General features: G+C 41.6%; 1 protein-coding gene across 7 annotated transcripts in view; it reads right to left on the bottom strand.

Annotated features, from left to right (window-relative positions):
- Window positions 1-18,946, bottom strand: part of LOC106582299 (unconventional myosin-Ib) — a 180,693-nt gene that overhangs the window by 78,272 nt on the left and 83,475 nt on the right. The window contains exon 1 of one of the 7 annotated variants that reach the window (XM_045704754.1): window positions 14,638-14,656. The exons of the other annotated variants lie outside the window; for them this stretch is intronic. The gene's annotated coding sequence lies outside the window, so the exon portion shown is untranslated. Of the gene's footprint in view, window positions 1-14,637; window positions 14,657-18,946 lie in introns of those variants that run through there. 7 annotated transcript variants of the gene reach the window in all.

The raw sequence follows: 18,946 nt of genomic DNA, 5'->3' as shown, positions 1-18,946 counted from the left end.
AAGTAGCAGTCCTGGGTGTGCATTCTGACGAAGACAACAAAAGGTAATCAAACTTTTATAATAGTAAATATGATTATGGTGAGTGCTAAACTTGCCGGGTGTATAAATATGCGAGCCCGTGATGCCTGGGCTATGTACTTAGAATATTGCAAAATGTGCTTTCACCAAAAAGCTATTTTAAAATCGGACATATCGAGTGCATAGAGGAGGTCTGTATCTATAATTCTTAAAATAATTGTTATGCTTTTTGTAAACGTTTATCGTGAGTAATTTAGTAAAATGTTAGCGAATTCCCCGGAAGTTTGCGGGGGTAATGCTAGTTCTGAACGTCACATGCTAATGTAAAAAGCTGGTTTTTGATATAAATATGAACTTGATTGAACAAAACATGCATGTATTGTATAACATAATGTCCTAGGGTTGTCATCTGATGAAGATCATCAAAAGGTGAGTGCTGCATTTAGCTGTCTTCTGGGTTTTGGTGACATATGCTGGCTTGAAAAATGGGTGTGTGATTATTTCTGGCTTGGTACTCTGCTGACATAATCTAATGTTTTGCTTTCGTTGTAAAGCCTTTTTGAAATCGGACAGTGTGGTTAGATTAACGAGAGTCTTGTCTTTAAATAGCTGTAAAATAGTCATATGTTTGAGAAATTGAAGTAATAGGATTTTTAACGTTTTGAAAATCGCGCCACAGGCTGCCAGTGGCTGTTACGTAAGCGTCCCACCTAGCCCATAGAGGTTAAATGTATTTGGCCAAGGTGTATGTAAACTTCCGACTTCAACTGTACATCACCAGTAGTGACCTACATTTACAATAATTCCTATAATTTCTCATTTACAATGTTTGTACGGTTATGATCATTTCTATTAATGCATTCAATATATACTGAGCAAAAATAAACATGTAAAGTGTTGGTCCCTTGTTTCATGAGCTGAAATAAAAGATCCCAGAAATTGTCCAAAATGCACAAAAAGATTATTTCTCTCAAATGTTGTGCACAAATGTGACTCGCTTCAGGAAACTAGGCGTATGTCGCAAGTCACGACTTCACAGGAGAGGCATTTGAAAGTTTATTTTTTATGGCAGAAATGCCTTCAGGAACATTTGACCTTTCATGTGCCTTAATAAACTTGTATGTAGACTGTAAATACAAACAAAGTTGTTAAATTACGAGCCTAGTTGCTTTAGCCACAGAAAGTCAGGAACCTTCCCGCTAGCCATGATTGGCTGAGATAATGAATGGGCTGGACATGCCGAGAGAGAAGTTTGGATTGGTCTGCCATGTATCATCTTGTCTATAAAATCAGCTGCTCGTTATGCATAGATAATCCTTTCTACTGCAGTTTTTTGGACAATATAAAGATCTAAATGATTCTTATGGTATTGCACACAGTCAGTGTAAACCAGAGTGACTTGACACAACGGGCCAAGCTGTAACACCAAAACGTAAAAAACACAGGACATCTTATTTAATGATAGTGGTTGAAGTCAGGGGTGAAGCGTTCATCCATGTATACGGGTAAGAGACTAACTACATTTTTCAGATATACGTTTTTATTGCAAGTTAACGCTTATTGTTAGCTAGAAAGCCAACGTTAGGTGGCAGGCGTTACGTGTACGTTACGTAATATCTCAGAAATCCATTTGCATTGCTAATTATGGCCTAATGTTAGCAAGCTAACATTGAACCTATTTGGTTAACTTTAGCTAGCTATGACAAAATCAGTTTGCATTGCTAGTAGGGTTGCAAAGGGTCGGAAACTTTCTGCAACATTTTCCATTTTGCTTAAATTCATTTTTAAAATCAGTTACCTTTTTTTGTGGGATATTTTGGTTAAACTATCCCCAATTCAATGGAATTGCAACCCTCTCTGCATGCAATTGGTAACACACTACGCCGTGAAGACTGAAATCCTGCAGCGCCCGCAAGGTCCCCCTGCTCAAGAATACATGCCTGTCAGAAATTTGCCAATGAACATCTGAATGACTCAGAGGACAATTGGTGAAAGTGTTGTGGTCAGATGAGACCAAAATTGAGCTCTTTGACATCAACTCAACTCGCTGTGTTTGGAGGAGGAGGAATGCTGCCTATGACCCCAAGAACACTATCTCCACCATCAAACATGGAGGTGGAAACATTATGCTTTGGGGGTGTTTTTCTGCTAAGGGGACATGACAACTTCACCGCATCAAAGGGATGATGGACGGGGCCATGTACCATCAAATTTTGGGTGAGAACCTCCTTCCCTCAGCCAGGGCATTGAAAATGGGTCGTGGATGGGTATTGCAGCATGACAATGACCCAAAACACACAGCCAAGGCAACAAAGGAGTGGCTCAAGAAAAAGCACATTAAGGTCCTGGAGTGGCCTAGCCAGTCTCCAGACCTTAATCCCATAGAAAATCTATGGAGGGAGCTGAAGGTTTGAGTTGCCAAACGTCAGCCTCGAAACCTTAATGACTTGGAGAAGATCTGCAAAGACGAGTGGGACAAAATCCCTCCTGAGATGTGTGCAAACCTGGTGGCCAACTACAAGAAACGTCTGACCTCTGATTGCCAACAAGGGTTTTGCCACCAAGTACTAAGTCATGTTTTTCAGAGGGGTCAAATACTTATTTCACTCATTAAAATGCAATTCAATTTATAACATTTCTGACATGCGTTTTTCTGGATATTTTTGTTGTTATTCTGTCTCTCACTGTTCAAATAAACCTACCATTAAAATGATAGACTGATCCTTTATTTTTCAGTGGGCAAACACAAAATCAGCAGGGGATCAAATACTCCCCCACCCTACCTGACACCCTAGACCCACTCCAATTTTCTTACCGCACCAATAGGTCCACAGATGACCCAATTGCAATCACATTGCCCTAACCCATCTGGATAAGAGGAATACCTATGTAACAATGCTATTCATCTATTACGACGCAGCATAAAACACCATAGCATCATCCAAAATCGTCATTAAGCTCGAGACCCTGGGTCTCGACCCCGCCCTGTACAACTGGGTCCTGGACGTCCTGACGGGCGGCCCCCAGGTGGTGAGGGTAGTAAACAATATCTCCACCCCGATCAGCCTCAACACTGGGGCCCCACAAGGGTGTGTTCTCAGCCCTCTCCTGCACGCCCTGTTCACCCATGACTGCGTGGCCATGCACGCCTCCAACTCAAACATCAAGTTTGTAGATGACACTACAGTGGTAGGCTTGATTACCAACAACGACGAGACGCCTACAGGGAGGTGGTGAGGGCCCTTGGGAGTGTGGTGTCAGGAAAATAACCTCACACTCAACGTTAGCAAAACAAAGGAGATGATCGTGGACTTCAGATGATCGTGGACCCCCCCCACCCCCAATCCACATCGACGGGACAGTAGTGGAGAAGGTGGAAAGATTTAAGTTCCTCGGCGTACACATCACGGACAACCTGAAATGGTCCAACCACACAGACAGCGCTGTGAAGAAGGCGCAACAGCGCCTCTTTAACCTTAGGAGGCTGAAGAAATTTGGCTTGACACCAAAAACACAAAACTTTTACAGATGCACAATTGAGAGCATCCTGTCGGGCTGTATCACCGCCTGGTACGGCAACTGCTCTGCCCAGAAACGTAAGGCTCTCCAGAGGGTAGTGAGGTCTGCACAACGCATCACCGGGGTCAAACTACCTGCCCTCCAGGACACCTACACCACCCGATGTCACAGGAAGGCCAATAAGATCATGGACAACAACCACCCGAGCCACTGCCTGCTCACTCCGCTATCATCCAGAAGGCGAGGTCAGTACAGGTGCATCAAAGCTGGGACCGAGAGACTGAAAAACAGCTATCACTAACATTGAGTGGCTGCTACCAACATACTGACTCAAATCTCTAGCCACTTTAATAATTAAACATTGGATGTAATAAAATGTATCACTTTAAACAATGGCACTTTATATAAATGTTTACGTACCCTACATTACTCATCACACACACATATATATACATATATACATACACACACACACACATACATATATATACATACACATATGTGTGTGTGTGCATACATACATACATACATACATACATACATACATACATACATACATACATACATACATACATACATACATACATACATACATACATACATACATACATACATACATACATACATACATACATACATACATACATACATACATACATGCATACAGTACTCTATACCATCTACTGCATCTTGCCTATGCCGTTCGGCCATCGCTTATCCATATATTTATATGTACATATTCTTATTCAGTCCTTTACACTTGTGTATAGGGTAGTTGTTGTGAAATTGTTAGGTTACTTGTTAGATATTATGGAATGGTTGGAACTAGAAGCACAAGCATTTCGCTACACTCGCATTAACACCTGCTAACCTTATGTATGTGACCAATAAAATTGGATTCGATATTAATTCCCATATATTCCCGTTAATTCCCACGGAAAGTTTCCACCTCTGAATATTCCAAAATGTGCAACCCTAATTGCTAGTACTCTATGGATTGGGATTATGCGTCATTCTTTAGGTATCATGTCTAAACAAAAGACTCCACTTAGCCAGATGATTACATGACCCATTAATATAGCCAGGTGTGTCCTACGGTGATTACGACCATTATTGTATAATAATGCAAAAATATTTGTATCTGGAATTTCTTTCAGCATCAGTATTACACGCCCGACTCTCCTCATCCAGTCATACAAGGATAATGGTCTAATGCCTCCCATCAAAAAGAGAGCTGGCCCAAACAAGCACAGGTTACACCTGAAGCATGATGACTTGCAGCGAGTTGTGAACTTTAACAACTACGCAGAAGATAATGCAATAGTATTACCAGGACACAAACACCCATGTGACAAAACCAGCGGTGTGGCATCTCCAAAAGGACTCGATAACACTTGGTATGTAAAGCATAAAGATATTTTGATTATTTAATATACCTCCAACATGAATGGCACTACTTTTATTGATTTCACATTATTTTCGTATTTTCCAGAGTTATATGTAGTCTGGCTGTCTTCCCTCAGGAATCTACAGAGAAAATTGCTGCCACACATCAAGCACTAAGCCCAGGTACAACCTGTGCTGGAAGTGCCAGAGGAACAACTATCAGGTCTTCAAATCTGCCAGCTGTTAAATCAGCCAAGCTGAGAAGCAAGAGCAGCATGTCCTGCTTGTTCAGAGTGAGCGGCCTGTCTACCAGAAGATGGTTGCTGACTGCATGACCACCTGTCAAGCCATGAAGTTGTCACTGGGGGACACAACTGAACCAGCAAGCCAAGACATCAGGATGCATTACAGCTTTGATTTTGCTCAACAAGTAAGCAACATTTCCTCCTTTATACTGATTAAGGATATATACAGTAGCAGTCAAAAGTATAGACACCTACTCATTCAAGGATTTCTTTATTTTTACTATTTTCTACATTTTAGAATAATAGCGAAGACATCAAAACTACAAAATAACACATATGAATCATGTAGTAACCAAAAGAATGTGTTAAACAAATCAACATATATTTCATATTAGCCACCCTTTGCCTTGATGACAGCTTTGCACTCTTGGCATTCTCTCAACCAGCTTCATGAGGAATGCTTTTCCAACAGTCTTGAAGGAGTTCCCATGTATGCTGAGCAATTGTTGGCTGGTTTTCCTTCACTCTGCGGTCCAACTCATCCCAAACCATCTCAATTGGGTTGAAGTCAGGTGATTGTGGAGGCCAGGTCATCTGATACAGCACTCTCCTTCTTGGTCAAATAGCCCTTACACAGCCCAGAGGTATGTTTTTGTCCTGTTGAAAAACAAATGATACTCCCACTAAGCGCAAATCAGATAGTGATACGCCATCCTATCTATTTTCAATAATTCTACTATGGAAGTAACCATTTGCTGTACCATTTACACCTCATGTAGCGACCCATGCACATAGCAACATGTGGCTGGGGGTTATAGCATTTCTTTCACAAATTTAGACAAGTGTGTCTGGGTTAGTGTCATCTAATATTTATAAAATATTTTTACCTGGAATTTTTAGCACATGACCTCACATGTGAATCCTTAAAAGAGATGGGTGGGGGGGTGTGAACAATGGTGAAGAGGGTGTGAACAATGCTGAATGGGTGTGGACAAAGAAGAGCTCTCCAGTAGGTGTACCAAAACATTCAAGGGCTATTTTCTCAAAAAGTGGTGTTACAAGTTTATCAACTTTCGAAGCAGAATTACTTTCCGATTGTTCCTCAACTGTTGTGTATGATATACCATTGTGTAGCTCCGTCTCTACTTTCACCCAAAGTACAAAAAAAATTAAAAATACTATTTCAAACATAAGACTGAATCAAGGTGGTCGCTCACATGTTTATATTTTGATTTTATTTCACCTTTATTTAACCAGGTAAGCTAGTTGAGAACAAGTTCTCATTTGCAACTGCGACCTGGCCAAGATAAAGCGTAGCAATTTGACACATACAACAAAGTTACACATGGAATAAACAAAACATAGTCAAAAATACAGTAGAACAAAAGAAAACTAGAAGTCTATATACAGTGAGTGCAAATGAGGTAAGTTAAGGCAATAAATAGGCCATGGTGGCGAAGTAATTACAATATAGCAATTAAACACTGGAATGGTAGATGCGCAGAAGATGAATGTGCAAGTAGAGATACTGGGGTGCAAAGGAGCAAGATACATACATAAATACAGTATGGGGATGAGGTAGGTAGATAGATGGGCTGTTTACAGATGGGCTATGTACAGGTGCAGTGATCTGTGAGCTGCTCTGACAGCTGGTGCTTAAAGCTAGTGAGGGAGATATGAGTCTCCAGCTTCAGTGATTTTTGCAATTCGTTCCAGTCATTGGCAGCAGAGAACTGGAAGGAAAGACGACCGAAGGAGGAATTGGCTTTGGGGGTGACCAGTGAGATATACCTGCTGGAGCGCGTGCTACGAGTGGGTGCTGCTATGGTGAACAGTGAGCTGAGATAAGGTGGGGCTTTACCTAGCAGAGACTTGTAGATAACCTGTAGCCAGTGGGTTTGGCGACGAGTACGAAGCGAGGGCCAACCAACGAGAGAGTACAGATCGCAATGGTGGGTAGTGTATGGGGCTTTGGTGACAAAACGGATGGCACTGTAATAGACTGCATCCAGTTTGTTGAGTAGAGTGTTGGAGGCTATTTTATAGATGACATCACCGAAGTCGAGGATCGGTAGGATGGTCAGTTTTACGAGGGCATGTTTGGCAGCATGAGTGAAGGATGCTTTGTTACGATATAGGAAGCCAATTCTAGATTTAATTTTGGATTGGCGATGCTTAATGTGTGCCTGGAAGGAGAGTTTACAGTCTAACCAGACACCCAGGTATTTGTAGTTGTCCACGTATTCTAAGTCAGAGCCGTCCAGAGTAGTGATGCTGGACGGGCGAGCAGGTGCGGGTAGCGATCGATTGAATAGCATGCATTTAGTTTAAACTGCGTTTAAGAGCAGTTGGAGGCCACGGAAGGAGAGTTGTATGGCATTGAAGCTCGTCTGGAGGTTAGTTAACACAGTGTCCAAAGAGGGGCCAGAAGTATACAGAATGGTGTCTGCGTAGGAGGTGGATCAGAGAATCACCAGCAGCAAGAGCAACATCATTGATGTATACAGAGAAGAGAGTTGGCCCGAGAAGTGAACCCTGTGGCACCCCCATAGAGACTGCCAGAGGTCCGGACAACAGGCCCTCTGATTTGACACACTGAACTCTATCTGAGAAGTAGTTGGTAAACCAGGCGAGGCAATCATTTGAGAAACCAAGGCAGTCGAGTCTGCCGATAAGAATGTGGTGATTGACAGAGTCGAAAGCCTTGGCCAAGTCGATGAAGATGGCTGCACAGTAATGTCTCTTATCAATGGCGGTTATGATGTCGTTTAGGACCTTGAGCGTGGCTGAGGTGCACCCATGACCAGCTCTGAAACCAGATTGCATAGCGGAGAAGGTACGGTGGGATTCGAAATGGTCGGTAATCTGTTTGTTAACTTGGCTTTCGAAGACCTTAGAAAGACAGGGTAGGATAGATATAGGTCTGTAGCAGTTTTGGTATAGAGTGTCACCCCCTTAGAAGAGGGGGATGACCGCTGCAGCTTTCCAATCTTTGGGAATCTCAGACGATATGAAAGAGGTTGAACAGGCTAGTAATAGGGGTTGCAACAATTTTGGCTGATAATTTTAGAAAGAGAGGGTCCAGATTGTCTAGCCCGGCTGATTTGTATGGGTCCAGATTTTGCAGCTCTTTCAGAACATCAGCTATCTGGATTTGGGTGAAGGAGAAATGGTGGGGGCTTTGGCGGGTTGCTGTGGAGGGTGCTGTGCAGTTGACCGGGGTAGGGGTAGCCAGGTGGAAAGCATGGCCAGCCGTAGAGCAAAGCTTACTGAAATTCAATTATAGTGGATTTATCGGTGGTAACAGTGTTTCCTAGCCTCAGAGCAGTGGGCAGCTGGGAGGTGGTGCTCTTATTCTCCATGGACTTTACAGTGTCCAGGACTTTTGTGAGTTAGTACTACAGGATGCAAGTTTCTGTTTGAAAAAGCTAGCCTTAGAAAAGCTAACTGCCTGTGTATATTTGTTCCTAACTTCCCTGAAAAGTTGCATATCACAGGGGCTATTTGATGCTAATGCAGAACGCCACAGGATGTTTTTGTGCTGGTCAAGGGCAGACAGTTCTGGAGTGAACCAAGGACTATATCTATTCCTAGTTTTACATTTTTTGAGTGGGGCATGCTTATTTAAGATGGTGAGGAAGGCACTTTTAAAGAATAGCCAGGCATCATCTACTGACGGGACAAGGTCAATGTCATTCCAGGATACACCGGCCAGGTAAATAAGAAAGAAGTGTTTTAGGGAGCGTTTGACAGTGATGAGGGGTGGTCGTTTGGTCGCAGACCCATTACGGATGCAGGCAACGAGGCAGTGGTTGCTGAGATCTTGATTCAAAACAGCAGAGGTGTACATGGAGGGCGAGTTAGTTAGGATGACATCTATGAGGGTGCCCGTGTTTACGGATTTGGGGTTGTACCTGGTAGGTTCATTGATAATTTGTGTGAGATTGAGGGCATCGAGTGTAGATTGTAGAATGGCCGGGGTGTTAAACATTTCCCAGTTTAGGTCATCTAGTAGCACGAGCTCAGAAGATAGATGGGGGGCAATCAATTCACATATGGTATCGAGGGCACAGCTGGGGGCAGAGGGAGGACTATAGCAAGTGGCAACAGTGAGAGACTTGTTTCTGGCAAAGGTGAATTTTTAGAAGTAGAAGCTTGAATTGTTTGGGTACAGACTTGGATAGTAATACAGAACATCTTTGCAGTAGATTGCAACACCGCCCCCTTTGACAGTTCTATCTTGGCGGAAAATGTTATAGTTAGCGATGGAGATTTCAGGGTTTTTGGTGGTTTTCCTAAGCCAGGATTCAGACACGGCTAAGACATCCGGGTTGGCAGAGTGTGCTAAAGCAGTGAGTAAAACAAACGTAGGGAGTAGGCTTCTAATGTTAACATGCATGAAACCAAGGCTTTTATGGTTACAGAAGTCAACAAATGAGAGCACCTGGGGAGTGGGAGTGGAGCTAGGCACTGCTGGACCTGGATTAACCTCCACATCACCAGAGGAGAAGTAAGATAAGGGTACGGCTAAAGGCTATACGAACTGGCCGTCTAGCACGTTCGGAACAGAGAGTAAAAGGAGCAGGTTTCTGGGCACGATAGCATAGATTCAAGGCATAGTGTACAGACAAAGGTAAGGTAGGATGTGAGTACATTGGAGGTAAACCTAGGCATTGAGTAGTGATGAGAGAGATATAGTCTCTAGAGACGTTTAAACCAGGTGATGTCATCGCATATGTAGGAGGTGGAACAACATGGTTGGTTAAGGCATATTGAGCAGGGCTAGAGGCTCTACAGTGAAATAAGACAGTAATCACTAACCAGGACAGTAATGGACGTGGCATATTGATATTAGAGAGAGGCATGCGTAGCCAAGTGAACATATGGGTCCAGTGATTGGTTGGGCTGACTGGGGACACGGCGATTCAGACAGTTAGCAGACCGGTGCTAACAAGATAACAGTTAGTAGGCCAGGGCTAAACAAGCTAGCAATTAGCAGACCGGGGCAGGCAAGCTAGCAGTTAGCAGACCGGGACTAGCAAATTAGCCTTTGGGGGAAGTTGCAATGGGGGTAAGTCTGTTTTTGCCTCTTCGTGCGGTGACATCAATAGACCAGTCGTGGAATTAGTAGGGTTCAAGTAGCTCTAGATAGCTAGCAGGCCGGTTAGCAGAATGGGCCTTCAGCGGACGTCGCGCCTGAGGGGCCTGTTGGAATCCTCGGGCAGATTATGTCGGTATTCCAGTTGTAGGCGGGGTTCCGTGCCCTGTACCGGCAGTAGAAGGGGTCCGGATATTGTAGACCAGGAGTGGGCTCGGTGGTAGCACAGGAGCCCTGGCCGAGCTAGCCAGGAGTAGTCACCTGGGATTGCGGTTAGCTAGTTGCGAAGATCCAGATGAAAATGTTCATTGTTTGTGGTAGGAATCCGGGGATATGGGTAAAGAAAATATATAAAATAATAATAGGTCCGTTATGCTCTGGTTTGAGTCACGTTGTTCAAACTGGCAAGAGCTTTCCGAGCTAAAGGTTAGCTGATGACCGCTAGCAATGGTTTGCTGACTGATAGCTGGTAGGTAGTTAGCTGGCTAGCTTCAGTTGAGGGATTCCAGATCCGAAGTAAATAGAAATACTTTAGGAAAAAAAAGGAAAAAAACAGATCCACACCACATTGGGTGAGGCAGGTTGCAGGAGAGTATTTAGAAGTTGAGGTTTAGGAAAATATTAAAAAAAGTTATGCGAAGAAAAAGATGTAAAAAATATATACAAGGGACACGACAGGACAAAGACGTCTGACTGCTACGCCATCTTGGAAAACTGGCAAGGCCTCGCTCCCCAGTGGTGGGCCTATATCCCTGTCGGTGAGAATTTCTCCTTAGCCAAGACAATCTATCCACCTGACAGATATGGCATATCAAGAAGCTTATCATTACACAGGTGCACCTTGTGCTGGGGACAAAAGGCCACTAAAATGTGCAATTTTGTCACAACACAATGCCACGTCTCAAGTTTTGATTTGCAATTGGCATGCTGATTTCAGGAATGTCCACCAGAGCTGTTGCCAGATAATTTAAAACGTTAATTTCTCTACCATAAGCCTCATCCAACATTGTTTTAGAGAATTAGGCAGACGTCCAACCGGCCTCACAACCGCACACCGCATGTAACCACGCCAGCCCAGAACCTCCACAGCCGACTTCTTCACCTGCGAGATCTGAGACGAGCCACCCGGACAGCTGATCAAAGTGATGAGTATTCGTGTCTTTAATAAAGCGCTTTTGTGGGGGGAAAAAACTAATTTTGATTGGCAGGGCCTCGCTCCCCAGTGGTGGGCCTATGCCCTCCCAGGCCCAACTATGGATGCGCCCTGCCCAGTCATGTGAAATTCAAAGATTAGGGCCTAATGAATTTATTTCAATTGACTGATTTAATTATATAAATTGTAACTCAGTAAAATTGTTGCATGTTGAGTTTATATTTTTGTTCAGTATATTATTATTCCAGTCTTTTACCATTGTCAGAGTGGACAAGTTGTTTGCAGAGCACACAACCTAAACTACACTTGTGAGAAACAAGTTAGTTTATTAACATCCATTGAGAATGATAGTAGTTCCTCAATGTATTTGAAAAATCTTTCCAGCTCTCTCCCTTACGATAACCACTCAGGAAGAAAGGGAAAAATATCATTACCTGATCCTGTGGAAACGTCATAAAATAAGTCTACCTGATGAGCTCTTATTACTTGGGCAAAATAGTCTACAGCTGTGTCTGTCCCGAACTTACTGGTGCAGGAAACTGAGGGCCTAGAATATTTTATACAATGTTGCAAGTGCAAGCTTTGAGCTGAACCCAAGTTAATACAATGTTTCAAGTTGGTTGCAAACAGGCCATGCACAGCCAATGTGATTTATAGGATAGTTATTTCTTAAAAATCTGGATAATTTTTTATTTCTTGGCTTTATTTAGGCTATTTTTATATAGTTGGCAATAGAAGTAACTTTCAGGTTTGTATCATTAATTTAACCACATGACAAGGCTTGAGTTACAAAGATGTTATTATATATTAACTGAAACAGTTCCATGAAAATGTGCATATGAAAACCATAACTGGCATGCAAATCAGTAGATATTGTAAGATAAATTGGCAATCCGCATGACAAAGGTTGCTGACTCCTTGTGTAGCCTATTACCGGCAACTTCAGGAGAGTAATGGCAGAATCTGCGAAAGCCAGCAATAACGGGATGAAGCTGGTCGGGCCAGGTTAAGGTTTCTCTCTTCTGGTCATCTTAATCTCTGGCTCCCTTTTGAGTCATTTTTGTCTTATGTCATCAAACAGCATCAGACAAGCATAGAGTTGATTTTATTAAAACACATAGGGCGTGTCACATATCTATATATATATATATATATATATATATATCTCTATATCTATATCTATATCTATATCTATATATACATATATCTATATGTATGTATATATATGTATATAGATATATAGATATATAGATATATATATATGTATATATGTATGTATATATATGTATATAGATATATATCTATATCTATATGTATATATGTATGTATATATATGTATATAGATATATAGATATACATATATACATATATACATATATACATATATACATATATATATATATATATATATATCTATATCTATATATATATACATATATCTATATGTATGTATATATATATATAGATATATATATCTATATCTATATCTATATGTATGTATATATATGTATATAGATATATAGATATATAGATATATATATATGTATATATATATGTATATATATGTATATAGATATATATCTATATCTATATGTATGTATATATATGTATATAGATATATATATATATACATATATACATATATACATATATATATATATATATATATATGTATATGTATATATATATCTATATATCTATATACATATATATACATACATATATACATATAGATATAGATATATATCTACATACATACATACATACATACATACATACATACATACATACATACATACATACATATATATATATATATATATAAAAAGTTTTAAAATGAAATAACACACAACTTTCAGTCGACCAAAACTTTTTTGTTGTTGGTGACAGCCCTAATTCACATAGGACATTTGAGGGTAACTTTCTGTAGTAATAAACTTGAACAGTAGAAAGTAACACAATGGAAAGTCTGCCACAGAGTGAAAATAAATGCAAGCACTTTGTCTTTTGGAGTATCCTCAAAGGAGACCGTCTACTTATATCATGTGTTTTTCTCCTCGGACTTTGAGGGGGTCCTGGCTTTGATTTTATTAACTGCACTGCAATTTAGTGAGAACATTTCACATTTAAAGCTGTTGGTTTGATCCTTGAGAAAGTACAGAACAATGAACTATCATGTTGACTAAGGGCAGTGAAACAACTTCTGAAAGTGTTTTCCCCAATACTAGATCAAAACAAGAGGAATTAACGTACTAGGCTATTTGAGCAACCTTGACATCTACTTGTGAGAGATAGCATCTACATTGATGAGTGTTACATTTGGTCATAGAACAAACCATATAATTCAAACCAAATTAGACCCCCAATGGGAGAGAATATATTTCCTTAGTAAACGATTGAAAGAGTTGACGGTCAATCCCCTGGGGTATTGGTTAACAGCCTCAACCTACAGACAATTGGGAGTGATACTTTGGGGTAGCATGTGTGCGTGACTGGCTTGTGTTCTGAGGGGAACCGCCCCCCTCCCCCCCAAATCTCCTTTGGACAGAAACACACTCTCTCCTCTCGACAGGATGTTGGAAAGAGGGAGAAGTCAAGACTTATCTCTGATGGTGCTACAGTAGCTTTAAAGCTTTTTCATGTCTCTTCTGGCCCTGCATGGTGACTCAGCATTACTTCGGTCCTGTCCATCCTACATCAGTCAATGGCTGACACCGCTATTGAGATACTAGATTCTAGAAGTTTATTATTAGAGGGTGAGTCCTCAATATAACATTTGCAAGTAACAACTTGCAATTAAGCAAAGCAACACTGCGGCCGGTTCAACGAGATGAACGTCAAACAATCTGGACCTATCCCTCTACCATGAAGACAACTTTCAAGGAAGCAGGGAGAGCGGAAGAGACTAGGTGGGCATTAGGCAAAGTTAAGAGCCAAGCACATTAAAAGCCTCCTGTCATTCACTCATTCAGCATTCCTCCTGAATAGGCAACTGTTGTGCTCTTTAAATCCAATTATGGTTTGATAATACACTGTACTGGGTTCATCTGGCATATGCTCAAATACACTTTAAACATTAGGCTAGTATACAATAAGGGCACAGTCCAAGACCCCATTCACTGTGCTCTAAACGCATACATAACCAGTCACTCTTTAGAGGACAAAGAGGGCATAGTACAGCATAATACTCTAGAAAAATCACACAACTATCAACTTACATGTCTCAGAGGAAGCATTGGCCTGGACATGAGCCTGGATACCTACAGAGGGCCAGCCACTGAGCTTCATCATGGCTCAAATCACACTACAGACACTGCCATTGTGGCTCTAACTGACTGAAAGTCTCTTCCTCAACACTACACCATACTGGAGGAGGGAATTACTGTTTGTTTACTTATCCTCAAGCCAGGAAACGAGGAGGGGTACGGTGGCTTGAGAGGAACATCATTGGGAAGTAGAGGGATTGGGGACTTTTTCAAAATATGTGCCAAAACAAATATTGCGACTGCCCAGTAAAATATTTAACGCTGAAATGTGAAGTAAAGCTGTTGGTGAAAAATAGGACTGGTGCTTGGAAAAGATGACGAACTTGCGAGCTGTGGAATTGCCTCGGTAGTCGGCACCATGCGGGTGTAAGATGCATATCGATTAATGAATATGAGTAGCATTTGCCAATGTACCAGCCACAAGCCAAAAACAAAGTTTGTTGGTTTAAACAGGCCTTATCCAAAATGTACATTGCTCGAGCCATATCAATTCCAAGCCCACATGATTAACTTAGAAAGTTTGAGAAACACGTCAATTCTTTGGAATGTAAGCAAATGAGAAAACCCAACAAAACCCCACACAGTAACCCATGTCAGAGTTCAAAGTAAACAGAGTAGCTCCTTGAAATGGAATGACATGCTCATTAATGTGAACATGGATGTTGATATGGTACTGCAATTGAAGCAGTATTTTTTCATTTTACCTTACCCTAATTGGAGTAAACTAAACCAACATCACTTCTACTACTTACAGCCAGGTCGCTCACATCTACAGTACCTGTAGTTAAATAATTATACATGTATTTCTAATTTCCTCTTTCTTGAAGTGCTGGATTTTCACCCACAGCAGCCAATCCACCATTCCTTCTGATCTTATGACCAACCCTCCGATGTCCACAGATTAACCCATCTTTCCTTTCGCAATACAACCCTCCATTTTCCCCTCTTACGATGGTCCTGAACCTCCCCATTTGTAACATTTCTACCAATATTGCCCGAGAAATAAATACTTTACCCAAGAGTATAATGAATCATAGTCTTCATGGTTTGTCAAAGGTGACAGGGAAGGAACAAGATTGATTTCAATTTTGACAATCTTGTCCATTTGTCTTTATTCTGTTGTGCTTCATTTTGGTGGTTACGTAAGCTATATGTACAAGCAGATAAAGATGGACATTATTGTTCTGGTAATGAATAGGGAGGTTTCACAAAGACACTGGTTAATCAATCAATCAATCAATCAATGATCAACAGAAATCTACACTAAACAGAAATATAAACGCAACAATTTCAAAGATTTTACTGATTTGCAACTCATAAGTCAATTGAAATAAATTCATTCGGCCCTAATCTATGGATTTCACATGACTGGGAATACAGCTATGCATCCGTTGGTCACAGATACCTTAAAAGGTAGGGGCTTGAATCAGAAAACCTAAAACGACGTTGGTGGTGGCTTATTGTAGAGAAATTAACATTCAATTAGTGGGCAACGGCTCTGGTGGACATTCCTGCAGTCAGCATGCCAATTGCACACTCCCTCAAAACTTGAGACATCTGTGGCATTGTTGTGACACAAAATTGCACATTTTATTGTCCCCGGCACAAGGTGCACCTGCGTAATGATCATGCCGTTTAATCAACTTCTTGATATGTCATACCTGTCAAGTGGATGGATTATCTTGGCAAAGAAGAAATGCTCACCAACAGGGACACATTTGTGAAAAATTTGAGAGAAATAAGGTTTTTGTGCATATGTAACATTTCTGGGATCTTTTATTTCAGCTCATGAAACATGGGACTAACACTTCACATGTTGCATTCATATTTTTGTTCAGTATATAAACCTGTAAATGAGTACCTACTCCTACTCAAAGCTAGAGTCAAATCATGGACAGCCACAGAGATGGTTTTGGGACACTTTCACTGGAATAGGGTATTTTTAATTTTCACCATGATAATATTTCTGCTTCTAAACCTCCATATTCATAAACACATTGAGAAGGACGTCTAGCACGTTCGGAACAGAGAGTAAAAGGAGCAGGTTTCTGGGCACGATAGCATAGATTCAAGGCATAGTGTACAGACAAAGGTAAGGTAGGATGTGAGTACATTGGAGGTAAACCTAGGCATTGAGTAGTGATGAGAGAGATATAGTCTCTAGAGACGTTTAAACCAGGTGATGTCATCGCATATGTAGGAGGTGGAACAACATGGTTGGTTAAGGCATATTGAGCAGGGCTAGAGGCTCTACAGTGAAATAAGACAGTAATCACTAACCAGGACAGTAATGGACGTGGCATATTGATATTAGAGAGAGGCATGCGTAGCCAAGTGAACATATGGGTCCAGTGATTGGTTGGGCTGACTGGGGACACGGCGATTCAGACAGTTAGCAGACCGGTGCTAACAAGATAACAGTTAGTAGGCCAGGGCTAAACAAGCTAGCAATTAGCAGACCGGGGCAGGCAAGCTAGCAGTTAGCAGACCGGGACTAGCAAATTAGCCTTTGGGGGAAGTTGCAATGGGGGTAAGTCTGTTTTTGCCTCTTCGTGCGGTGACATCAATAGACCAGTCGTGGAATTAGTAGGGTTCAAGTAGCTCTAGATAGCTAGCAGGCCGGTTAGCAGAATGGGCCTTCAGCGGACGTCGCGCCTGAGGGGCCTGTTGGAATCCTCGGGCAGATTATGTCGGTATTCCAGTTGTAGGCGGGGTTCCGTGCCCTGTACCGGCAGTAGAAGGGGTCCGGATATTGTAGACCAGGAGTGGGCTCGGTGGTAGCACAGGAGCCCTGGCCGAGCTAGCCAGGAGTAGTCACCTGGGATTGCGGTTAGCTAGTTGCGAAGATCCAGATGAAAATGTTCATTGTTTGTGGTAGGAATCCGGGGATATGGGTAAAGAAAATATATAAAATAATAATAGGTCCGTTATGCTCTGGTTTGAGTCACGTTGTTCAAACTGGCAAGAGCTTTCCGAGCTAAAGGTTAGCTGATGACCGCTAGCAATGGTTTGCTGACTGATAGCTGGTAGGTAGTTAGCTGGCTAGCTTCAGTTGAGGGATTCCAGATCCGAAGTAAATAGAAATACTTTAGGAAAAAAAAGGAAAAAAACAGATCCACACCACATTGGGTGAGGCAGGTTGCAGGAGAGTATTTAGAAGTTGAGGTTTAGGAAAATATTAAAAAAAGTTATGCGAAGAAAAAGATGTAAAAAATATATACAAGGGACACGACAGGACAAAGACGTCTGACTGCTACGCCATCTTGGAAAACTGGCAAGGCCTCGCTCCCCAGTGGTGGGCCTATATCCCTGTCGGTGAGAATTTCTCCTTAGCCAAGACAATCTATCCACCTGACAGATATGGCATATCAAGAAGCTTATCATTACACAGGTGCACCTTGTGCTGGGGACAAAAGGCCACTAAAATGTGCAATTTTGTCACAACACAATGCCACGTCTCAAGTTTTGATTTGCAATTGGCATGCTGATTTCAGGAATGTCCACCAGAGCTGTTGCCAGATAATTTAAAACGTTAATTTCTCTACCATAAGCCTCATCCAACATTGTTTTAGAGAATTAGGCAGACGTCCAACCGGCCTCACAACCGCACACCGCATGTAACCACGCCAGCCCAGAACCTCCACAGCCGACTTCTTCACCTGCGAGATCTGAGACGAGCCACCCGGACAGCTGATCAAAGTGATGAGTATTCGTGTCTTTAATAAAGCGCTTTTGTGGGGGGAAAAAACTAATTTTGATTGGCAGGGCCTCGCTCCCCAGTGGTGGGCCTATGCCCTCCCAGGCCCAACTATGGATGCGCCCTGCCCAGTCATGTGAAATTCAAAGATTAGGGCCTAATGAATTTATTTCAATTGACTGATTTAATTATATAAATTGTAACTCAGTAAAATTGTTGCATGTTGAGTTTATATTTTTGTTCAGTATATTATTATTCCAGTCTTTTACCATTGTCAGAGTGGACAAGTTGTTTGCAGAGCACACAACCTAAACTACACTTGTGAGAAACAAGTTAGTTTATTAACATCCATTGAGAATGATAGTAGTTCCTCAATGTATTTGAAAAATCTTTCCAGCTCTCTCCCTTACGATAACCACTCAGGAAGAAAGGGAAAAATATCATTACCTGATCCTGTGGAAACGTCATAAAATAAGTCTACCTGATGAGCTCTTATTACTTGGGCAAAATAGTCTACAGCTGTGTCTGTCCCGAACTTACTGGTGCAGGAAACTGAGGGCCTAG

The sequence above is a fragment of the Salmo salar genome, chromosome ssa21 (assembly GCF_905237065.1).
Source record: "Salmo salar chromosome ssa21, Ssal_v3.1, whole genome shotgun sequence".
Classification (NCBI taxonomy): domain Eukaryota; kingdom Metazoa; phylum Chordata; class Actinopteri; order Salmoniformes; family Salmonidae; genus Salmo; species Salmo salar.
Note: the sequence above shows the minus strand (reverse complement) of the source record. Positions and strands in the feature narration are given on the sequence as shown.